This window comes from Cheilinus undulatus, linkage group 7, assembly GCF_018320785.1.
Source record: "Cheilinus undulatus linkage group 7, ASM1832078v1, whole genome shotgun sequence".
Taxonomy (NCBI): domain Eukaryota; kingdom Metazoa; phylum Chordata; class Actinopteri; order Labriformes; family Labridae; genus Cheilinus; species Cheilinus undulatus.
In genome coordinates this window covers 2,046,721-2,058,462 of record NC_054871.1, presented here as the reverse complement: position 1 = coordinate 2,058,462, position 11,742 = coordinate 2,046,721, and positions in this window count along the sequence as shown.

The following is an 11,742-nucleotide window of genomic DNA, read 5'->3' as shown; positions in this document are numbered from 1 at the left end:
CTCCAGGTGTCTCCCCCACTCGTGTCCCCCTGGTCTCATCTCCAGGTGTCTCCCCCACTCGTGTCCCCCTGGTCTCATCCGTTGGTGTCTCCCCCACTCGTGTCCCCCTGGTCTCATCCGTTGGTGTCTCCCCCACTCGTGTCCCCCGGGTCTCATCTCCAGGTGTTTCGTGTCCCCTGGTCTCATCTCCAGGTGTCTCCCACTCTCTCCCCTGGTCTCATCTCCAGTGATGTCCCTGCACTAATGTCTCCCCTCTCATTTCTCTCTCTGAAGCAACTGGTGTGTTCTCCCACTCGTGTCCCCTGGTCTCATCCTGGTGTCTCCCACTCGTGTCTCCCCTGGTCTCTCCATTGGTGTCTCCCCACTGGTGTCTCCCCCTGGTTCTGCATCTGTGAGTGACAGCCATCTTCAGTCATATCAGAAGATTAGAAGAAGACTCTTGTTTATTTCTCACAGTTTAAGGAAAACTGATGTGTAACAGCCAGTTGGTAGGTAAACAAATCCTCTGGAGCCACATGTGGCTCTTCAGTGATGATTTGGGACTCTTTTATGTCTTTATTTGAAATATTATTCCCTCAGAAAACCTTAAAAACAGGGAACTTTGAGCTCAGAAATGATCCATTACAAGTCACATTAATTATTTTGTTTCCCACGCTTGTACAGTAGGCTTTAATTGGCCACTTTTAATCAGTTTATGCTGCTTTAAGCCCGTTTTAGCCATTTCTTTTTGCCCATTTTTACCACCTTGATGCTGCTTTTTGCCTGTTTTAGTCACTTATCACTGATATTTTTTGCTACATTTTTCTGCCCATTTTTCCCTCTTTTCCTCCCCATTTTATTGCCCCTTTTCACTAATTTTTGCTACTTTTTTGCTGCTTTTAGCTCATTTTTGCCACTTTTTGCCTTTTTTTGCCAGTTTTGTTCTGCTTTTTGCTATTTTTTCCCCTTTTTGCCTTTTTTTGCCACTTTTCGCCCATATAAGTTGCCTTTTCCCATTAAATACCACTTTTTCCAAGTTTTGCTGCCGTTTTACAGCTTTTTGCCCATTTTTACCACCTTATGTTGTTTTCTTGCCCATTTTACTCACTTTTACTAATTTTTGCTACATTTTTGCTGCTTTTGACCATTTCTGCCACTTATAACTCATTTTTTTACACTTCTCACACATTTTTGCCTGTTTCTGCCTGTTATTGCTACTTTCCTCCCCATTATTGCCCCTTTTTTTGCAGGTTTTTGGCCATTGTTGCCACCTTTAACTTGTCTTTACTAACACTTCAACCTTTTTTTTGCCACTTTTCACCACTTAGATTGTGGCTCTTGCAAAGAAAGTTTTTAACTCTTTGGCTCTCTGGTTGAGGAACACTGGTCTAAAGTATGACTCTACCGGTTGAATCTGCTTTTATTTCCAAATTTTAACATCACAATAAATACCCAAAACAACGACAAAATAGATCCTGAGCAGAGTTTCTTCTGTTTAATTACCAGCTTGAAAACACTCTACCACATGCTGTGTGTGTGTGTTTTTATTTCCATGTTGAGTTAGCAGCCATGTGGCTTTCATCAAAATTCAATTATCATACTGTACCACGCTTCACAGGAGACACAAACACTTCAGGAGCAGGAGAATACAGAAACAGGGAGGGTCTTAATAGTTCCAGCTTGCTCCCTCTCTCTGTGAACCTGATTTTAAGGGAAACAGAGACCAGAATCCTGACTGCAGTCAAGGGCTGCAAACATCAGTGTGTGACAGTCAAATGGCCATGCATGAGTCTCACAGACACAGAGACTGCCGACTGATGCAAACATGTCAATAAAGCGAAGCTTTAATGGTTAATAGGTGGATGTTAAAAGGAGCGGAGACATGAGCAAACATGGCTCTGATTGGACATCACCTTAAATTGTAAAATAATGTAAACATGCCCCCTGTGTTGTCACTTCTAGTCACTTTTTACTTCAATATAATAAATCCTCAATTCCAAAAAGGTTGGGTTACTGTGAGGAATGTAAAAAGAAATCAGTGATTGCCAAATCTCATAAACCCAGATTTCATTCACAATAAACAAAGTATCAGATGTTGAACTGAGACATTTAACCTTTTCATGAAAAATATGATGGCAGCAACATATCTCAAAAAAGCAGGAACAGGGCCGTGTTTACCGACATGTAGCCCCTCTTCTTTTAACATCAGTCTGTAAATGTCTGGGACGTGAGGAGACCAGCTGATGGGAGAGGAATGTTACAGCAAAAATGTTTTAAAAATACAATAAAAATGTTATTTACACAAGTGTATTCAGTAAATATCCCTTTACATTTGCAAATTTTCAATATAATGCAGTATTTGGGAAAATGCAAAAAGGTTTAAGCCGACTAAATGTTGATGACGACTGGAAGTCATGGCAGAGGGTAAATATTCCTCTATTCCTCCCAGCATTGTGAGTATTCTCGCTACAATTCTCTGTCTTTCTCTCTGTTACGCTCCGACTCGTCTCCTCCACCGGGCGTGCGTCTTTCAAACTCCATAAACTCCAAAACTTTGAATTGACACACCCACAAATGCTGCTGGGATTGAAGTTACTCATGTCTGCCATCTCCTGGTGTAAAGTGATAACATCGCAGCGCTCCGCCATCAGCCCTATCTCCCAATAGTACAGAATCCTTTAAAAAAAATTCCTGTATCCAGATGGTGATCCGGATCACTCCCAAAATCTAATCAGTTCTTCCTTATGCCATTTCTGACATTTCCTGAAAATGTCATGAAAATCCGTCCATAACTTTTTGAGTTATGTTGCTAACAACTGAACAAACTAACAAACCCACCTGATCACATGACCTCCTTGGCGGCGGTAATAAAATGCACAAAAGATTCACTTAAACTATTCTATTCTGTTCAATAAAACTATTCTTTAAAATTCTCTGCAAATCTTTTTAATCAAACACAGAGATTTTTTTTTCCTTTAATGCAAAAAAAATCAATGAAAAGCATAAAAAACTTTCCCCAACTTGCAAAAAACACGCAAAATATTTTACTTAACGTTAAAAAAGTTTTTAAAAAATGCATGAAAAATATGAAAGGAATAAACATAATGAAACCATAAATGCATAACCATAACTATAATATAAGGAAAACTGACGTCATAATAATTGTAGCCAACCATAGCTCATCTCATTTTTCTCCATGAATAAATGAGGGAAACCATTTCTCTGCCACCATTTCCTGTGGACACATGGATTCTCATTATCACCCCAATATCATCGATATCAAACATGGGGGAAATTCTTCCTAAAATGAAGAAAAATGTGTGTTGATTTTTGCATCAACTCTGATCTGCTCTTACTCTTTATCCTGCATCTGGTCTGATGTAGGATTCTAGCAGCTCAACAGTCCTGGGTCTTCTTCCTTCTCTGATGCTCCAAATGTTTTCTATTGGTGAAAGGTCTGGACTGCAGGCAGACCAGTTCAGGACTCTTCTCCTGTGAAGCCATGCTGTTGTGATGGATGTGGTATGTGGTTTAGCATGGTCTTGCTGAAATAGTCGAGGCCTTCCCTGACGGAGACATTGTCTGGATGGGAGCAAATGTTGCTCTAAATCAGTGTTACTCACCCAAAGATCTAAACTGTTGAAAAAACGTTTGCAAGAGCCACAATCTAAGTGGTGAAAAGTGACAATCAAAATAAGTTAAAGGTAGCAAAAATGGTCAAAAAGCAGCAAACACTGGGAGAAATGGGTAAGATGTGCCCAGAACATGAGTGACAGGTGGCAAGAAGTGGTAAAAAGGTGCAAAAACATTGCAAAAAGCAGGATAAAAGTGTCAAAAAGGCGGGAAAGGTGACAAAAATAAGTGGTAAAAATGGGCTTAAAGTAGCTAAAACTGGGAGAGAAGTGGCAAAAAATGAGTTACAGGTGGCAAAAATGGTCAAAAAGTAGCAAAATGAGTTAAAAGTAACTAAAATGGGCAAAAAGAGCTATTTAATCACAAAAAGCAGGAAAAAAAATGTAAAAAATTGGCTAAAAGATGTGAAAAGAAGTGTCAAAATGGGCTAAAAGCAGAACATTGGAATAAAAGTAGCAAAAAATTGCAAATAAAGGCAATGGAAATGTACAGACAAAAATAGAGGTTGACAATTAAGTTTGACAATTAAAGCCTACTGTGTAAGTGTGGGAAACAAACTAATTAATGTTATTTGCAATGTATAATGTATGAGGTCAAATTTTCCTTTTTAAGGTTCTCTGGAGGAATAAAGTTTCAAATGAAGACATTAAAGAGCCACATGCTGAGTATCACTGCTCTAAAAGCTCTCTCTACTGTTCAGCATTGATAGTTCCTTTCCAGATGTTAGAGCTGCCCACGCCATAGGCACTAATGCAACCCCATACCATCAGAGATGCAGGCTTTAGACCTGAGCCAGGAGAACAAGCTGGATGCTCCCTCTCCTCTTTAGTCCACAGGACACGGCGTCTGTGGTTTCCTCTGACCACAGAACAGTTTTCCATGTTTCCTCAGTCCATGTTAAATGAGCTTTGGTCCAGAGAAGACGGACCACGGTGTTTCTGGATCCTGTTCACATATGGCTTCTTCTCTCCATGATCCAGCTTTAACTGTCATTGGTGGATGGCACGGCCAACTGTGTTGACAGACGATGATTTCTGGAATGTTCCTGAGCCCATGCAGTGATTTCACTACAGAATCATGCCTGTTTTTAATGACGTGGCCCCTGAGGGCTATGATATCAGGACCTGTAGATGGCGCAGTACTCAAAGTCTTCTCTATTTTACATTGAGAGACGTTTTCTGAAATTGTTCCACAATATTGAGACTCAGTTTTTCTCAGATTGGTGAACCTCTGCCCATCTTTACCTCTGAGAGACTCTGCCTCTCTAAAATGCTCCTTTTATACCCACTCATATAACTTACCTGTTGACAATCAACCTGATTAGTTGCAAATGTATCCTCCAGCTGTTTTTCATTATTATTTTTCATGTAATGGTATAATGTCAGTTATTTCTGTACATGTTTATTTCAGTCAGACATTTGAATGGGGCTCTATGGGGTTGGACTCACTACAGGAGACAGCCTCTTGTGGACACTGCAGGAATTGCAGCTTTTGCCACCTTCGCATTAGTTGTCTTTCTCAGCTTGAACTGGCTGCTGATTGGTTAAAGTCCTTCATGAAACAGTGACTTTTGTGTTGAATTGTCACCGTTAAAATCATGTGAAGTGTTTTTTATCTCCTTGTTCTTCGTGTTGCTGCGTCTGTTGTCTATGAGAGAAAACATTTGAATAATAATGGCCTCCGTTTGTATTCTTGGTGTGTGATAGGGGGCTAAACACACACACAGCGACACACACACAGAGCGTCTGTATGGGAAACACAGAGGGCATGAAATTACAGTTGCGTCGGTCGGAACGGAGCAGAGGAGAAAACTTTGCCGATAAGGTGGAGGCTTCACGCAAACCTTCATCATACAGTGAGTGTGTGTTGAACTAAATAAAGAAATCCCCAGCTCTGTAATCCTCTGTGTGGGGGTGTTAGTGTGTGTGTGTTAATTTGGACGGTCAGGCCGGGTGTGTCTCCAGATAAGTCCGCTCAGTATTCACACTCGGCCTGTCACTGGGAGGCGTTCAGAGCTCTGCTGCACGAGTGAGAGTCGCTTTACCTCAGCTCTCCATTCACAAAAACATTCTAATATTTGCAAAAATGATATTCTGCGTTTCTCCTCTCTGTGCTAAAGCAAAGTTTGAAGGTGAAAGATGCACCATGTTCATCGATAAAGCCTTTCTGGGAGGGGCTTAATCAACTTGCCTTCCCCATGCAAGGCCGCCCATAACGGGGGAGATGGGGGAGTGTTGGGGGCCCATGGAGGTCAGCAAAGTCATGATGCATTCTAGTGAAGCTGTGATCACCAGATTGTAATCACTCTTTTCAAAACAACACAAATGAATTTATTCTGTAGTAAAATATGGGCTCTATCAAAATGTAAACCCCTTTTCTTAAAACACATTGTACTGACAAAGTTAATGTGGATGGGAACTCTGAACCAAACCATTAGGACAGTAATGTAGGACTTCATAAATGGACCAAAATGTGCACTAATGTGAGGATGCTAAATGACAAAGAAGAAGAAACAAGGAAGAAAAGACGCAAAAAAAGGGCAAAAGTGGCAACAAGAACAGGCACTTATGGGTAAACAGGTGAAAAACAGGGCCAGAAGTGGTACAAATTGGCCACAAGTGGAAAATCATAAGGACAAGTGGCAAACACAAGTGAAATATAATAAAAAGAACTGGCAGAAATGGGCATAGCGGGGGGGTACTGATTGCCCGGGCCCACAGTAGGGAGGGGCCTTTGAGAAGCCCGCAATGAAAAGAGTGTATTTATTTATTTTTTTCTTAGTAACCAGAGTCATTACTGGAAAAAAAAATCAGTCCACAGACTGAAATTTGTATCAAATAGAGTAAAATATAATACTGGGGGCCTCTGCTCCTCCCTTAAAAATGTCTAAATGGTGAATAATGCAGGTAAATCCAGTTTAACCCTAGTAAAAATAGTACTCATAAATGGGGAGATTATGGTTCACAAATACATTTAAATGCAGAGATTTTTGTAAAAATTATGCAACATTTGTCTCTTGGCTAGCCGGTTAAGGGGGGCCCAACATCCCTAGCTATACACCCCTGGTTACAAGTCTCAAATATGAGTGAAAAGTGGCAAAAAAAAATGGTAAAAGAGGCAACAAGAAAGGGCACAAATGGATTGAAACTGTTGAATATAACTACTTTATATTAGAAACAGCAAAAATGGGCCTTAAGTGACCAAAATGGGGTTTGAAGTGGGAAAAGGGTGAAAAGCAGCTAAAATAGGTACAAGTTGGAAACATCAGACAAACAATGGTCAAAATATTACAAAAAGGCCGTGAAGTGGCAAAAATGGGCAACAAGTAGCAAAAACAAAGATTAGCAGCAAACACTAGTTACATGTAAAAAAGACACAGGAAAAAAAGGGTTGAAAAGTGGCACAAATGGGTATAAAGTTGCAAAAAAGGGCAAAAAGTAGCTAAAATTGGTGACAAGTGGCAGAAATAAGGGTTAAGTGGCAAACATCAGTTTAAACATTGGAAAAACAACTGGCCATCTTAGATTGAGAGGCACCAAAGATGTAACCTTGCAAAGCAGATGGATCCGCCCGTTTCCTTGTTTCTCATTGGCGAATCCATCTTCAAAGCTCCCATCTGAACCGTCTGGGCCCTGTCAGAAAGTGACAGGACCAATCAGCTACGAGGGGCGGTACTTTCAGGCACGGCAGAGTCGTGACGTAAACGAGCAGCAGCAAGAGCTGGTGCAGTTATGGAGGAAGAGATTAGCGTGATGCTGCTAAAGCGCCAGTTTTATCAGAACTTGACGACATTTCCTTGTTAAAGAGAAGAACAAAGAACAGCAGTGAGTTGTTTTCTTTTCAAAAACGACAAAAGTCGAGTACTGACGTCTATAGTCGCCATGTTTCGCGTTATTCCTCACTGGCTGCACGCGCAGCTGGATAGCAGCTACGTCACGTGTTTAGTTGCTCTGATTGGCCCATAGAGTTGTGACAGACAGAACATTCATCCAATCACACTCCGAGTCTTTTTTCAAAGCCTCTGCCTTTTTTCAAACGTTTCCTATTGAAGCTTTCCCAGATGGATGTGTGAAACACATCCATCTGGTCAGGTTACCAAAAATGAGGGGAAAGTTGTAAAAAGAAAAAAAGTTGGAAAGAATGGTGTTAAGTGCCAAAAATAAGGCAAAAAATGGCAAAAAGTGGCAAAAATTGTGGGACATATGATGCAAAAAATCACTTTTTCAGGCTTTTCTGACAAAAATGTGCCTCTGGCCTGTCCACAATCCTCTCAAGCACCAGAAAAATCCACTCCCTCCCTCTCTCTGTCTCCTCCTTTCAGAAAATGTGTGCTGAAACAAGCTGTTCTCAGATTTTCCTCTCATGATGTCATGTGGGGAGTTAGCCCCCCCCACATTTAATTGGCCATCCCAGCTTGGAAGAAAGTTCCGCCCTCCTCTCAGCTGATCAGGAGAGCCACATCCATTTCCTGAGAGGGGCGTGGTCAGGGGTGGAGTCAGGCAGCTCAGTAACATTTAAAGCTACAGAGACAGAAACAGCTGGTTCTGAGCAGGGCTGAAACAGAGGGGCTTTAAACATGTACAAATCCAATACTGGAGTATTTTTTCAGCAAAAAACTTCACAGGCGTGTTTTGAGGACCTCTGAGACCGATATAAACTTGTCATCACAAAATAGTTGCAAAAAATGACTGATCGGCAAAAAGGGCAAAGAGTGGCAAAAAAGAGTTTAACCTGATGAAACTTGGTTACACATAGCAGAAAAGAGGGATGAGTGAGGAACACAAGTCAAATTTAACAAAAGGAACTGGCAAAAATGGGTGAAAATGGCGCTCCAGGCTGTAATTGTATGATGTTGATGGGACTCCTCCTACTTCAGCACACAGCCTCTAGTGGACATAGGAGGAAGTGCAGCCTTTTAAACTCCTGCATTGGCTTCATTTTTCAACATCTGCCTGACTGTGACTGATCCCACCTTCCTCCTCTACAGAAGTCTGTGGAAGCGAGCGGACGAGTCGGCTGTAAATCACAGCAAGTATCTGAGGAAGAGGAGGAGGAGGAGAGGAGAAATGAGGTGAGGAGAACAGAGAGAGAAGATGAAGAGGGATGAGAGGAAGTGAAGGAGAGAGAGTCAAGATGACATGAGATAATAAGAGAGGAGGAGATGAGAGGAAGAAGAGGAGGAGGAAGAGGAGGGTAAGTTTCCTCCTCGGGGGAGACGTCGACCTGTCAGAGTAAATGTCTCCTCTGCGGGGAGATAAAATCATATTTAAAGATCAGACGCCTTAAATCCTGACCAGCTCTCTGTTTGAAGAACCTTGAAGGAGATGAAGGAGGGGAGGAGGAGGAGGAGGGGGAGGGATTATTAGCTCTTTAATCAGCAAATTTCGCCGCACATATTCAGGGCTTTATGTGGGACCTGAACCTGCTGAAATCAGACTTCTGGAAGATTCTACAGGAGCAGGAAGACTTTACTTTAAAGTAGCAAAATACCGCTCAGAGTAAAAACAGTACAGACGGTTCACAGAGGGCCCGACTGTAAAGAGGACCGACCAGCTCCTGCTGCTACTAAAGCTGCAAACCAGTCACTAAGACCCCGTCTAAGGATGAGGGCTGGAGCAACTACACGATATGGACAAAAGTATGTGGCCACAGGGCTGGGCAATTAATCTCAAATCAGATTAAATTGCAATATGGCATGCTGCAATATTCAAATTGCAGACAGTGCAAAATTTCTTTAACCTGAAAAGTGTCAAAATAGCAGTTTGATAGGATCTTTTTTCTTTTTTGATGCTTTATACCAGTGTTACGCAACCCTGCTCAGCCAAAGAGCCAAACTGTTGAAAAATATCTTTGCAAGAGCCACAATGTAAGCGGTGAAAAGTGGCAACAACAGCTTAGGCAGCAATAACAATAAGTTAAAGGTGGCAAAAATGGTCAAAAAGCAATAAAAATGGGTAAAAAGAGGCAAAAATGGGGAGGAAAGTTAGAAAAAGGTTTAGAAAGTAGCAAAAATGGGTGAGAAGTGACAAAAAAATTAGTTACTGTTGACATAAAATGGTACAAAAGTGGCAAAACCGTGAAAAAAATAATTAGTGAAAAGTGACTAAAATGGGCAAAAAGCAGTCAAGATTGGCTAAAATGGGCAAAAACTAGTTAAAAAAAGGTGGTATTTAATGACAATAAGTCCCTCAAATGGGTGAAAATGCAGAAAAAAGGTGAAAGGGGGCAAAAATGGGATAAAAGTGGCAAAAATACGTAAAAAGTTGCCCAAAAAAAAGTGTCAAAATGGGCAAAAAAGTAGGGAAAAAGTGGCGAAAAAGCCTTAAATGGGGGAAAAATGGGATAAAAGTGAAAAAAAAAAGGGAAAAAAGTGGTATTCAATGGCAAAAGGTAGCTTAAATGGACAGAAAAGTGCAAAAAGTGTCCCTTTTTTAAGGATTTCTGGGGGAATAATATTTAAAATGAAGACATTAAAGAGCCACAGGAGGCTCCAGAGCCACAGGTTGAGGATCACTTCTTTATACATGACTCAAACCTTTAAATATCTTTTTTATTTTATTTTTTTTTTTTTTACAAAAATCTTAATTTTCTTGCTCATTAACTTATTTTTCTTCATCAAAATGAGAATATGAGAAATGATCATCCCCTTCAATAAAGCAACTGATACCAAATTTGCGATATGAGCCAAAATCCCAGAAAGATATATTTTCTAAATGTAGCCCTAGTTTAACTTATCTGATATTATACTTGTTATAATAGAGAGGGATTTCTTGCTGATGTTTGTTCAACAACAGAAAAACTGAGGAACCTAAATAATCACATCTCAAATCGCAATTGCAATATTGCAGGTAAAAATTGCAATTAGATTATTTTTGCAAATGGTTCAGCCCTAGTGGCCACACCTGTTAATTATTGTATTCAGGTGTTCCAGTCAGACCCACAGGTGTATAAAATCCTCACCTATCCATGCAGTCTCAAACATCTGTGATCCTAAATGTGTCGTTCTAAGAGCTCAGGGACTTCCAGCGTGGTTCTGTGATGATGACACCTTTGCAATAAGACAGTTGGTGACATTTCACCCCTGCTGGATTTTCCACAGTCCACTGTCAGTGATATTATTAGAAAGTGGAAGAGTTTAGGAACAACAGCAACACGTGGAATCACAGAGTGAGGCCAGTGACTGCAGGGCCAACTCTGCTGATCCATATCTGGACTTCCTCTGGCATTAATTTAAACACTAATGTCCCGTTTACACGACCTTTTCAAGTGAAAACGCAAAAGTTTTGTAGCGTTTTGGCTGTCCGTTTGCACGGCAACGACGTTTTGGTGCCTGAAAATGGAACTTTTCAGAAACAGGCTCCAGAGTGGAAGTTTTTCAAAACGCCCCCATCTCTGTCTCCATGTAAACAGGGAAACCGGCACTTTCTGAAAATGGACATGCGCACTGTGGCTGCAGTAAATATCCATGCATGAGTAGGCTTATGATGCATGCACGAATGGGAAGCCCAAAACAAAGATGGCCGACACCAGTGTACCTCACTCTTTCGAACTTAACTGTATTTCTCCAACAAAGCATTGATTTACTTCATCATCACTTGGATCAGCAGAGACGTATTTCATGCCTGTACCAGATTCTGACCTTTGACGGCGTATGGGTCGAGTCAGAATCTGGAGCAGGCGCGAAAATCACACCGCCGTCTACTGGCCTGGCATGTATACTACGTCGTTTTTGGTGTTTCCCGCAGTCTCGTGTAAACGCAGATCGTTTTGAAAACGTTGCCGTCTGAACGTGGAACTTTTTGGAAACGAAAATGGAAAACGAAGAAAAACTTCGTCGTATAAACGAGGCCTAAAACTGCAGCAGGAGCTTCATGAATGGGTTTCCATGGCAACAGCTGCATGTGAGCCTCACATCACCAAGTCCAATGCCAAGCATCAGATGGAGTGGAGTAAAGCACACCGACACTGTGACCAATCATCTTCTCTGTTTACAGTCAGATGGTGAGTCCGGGTCTGGAGGATGCTGGGAGAACGTTACCTGTCTGACTGTGAAGTTTGGTGGAGGAGGGATAATGGTATGGGGCTGTTCTTCAGGGTCTGGGCTCCGATGAAGGCCAATCTTAATGCTTC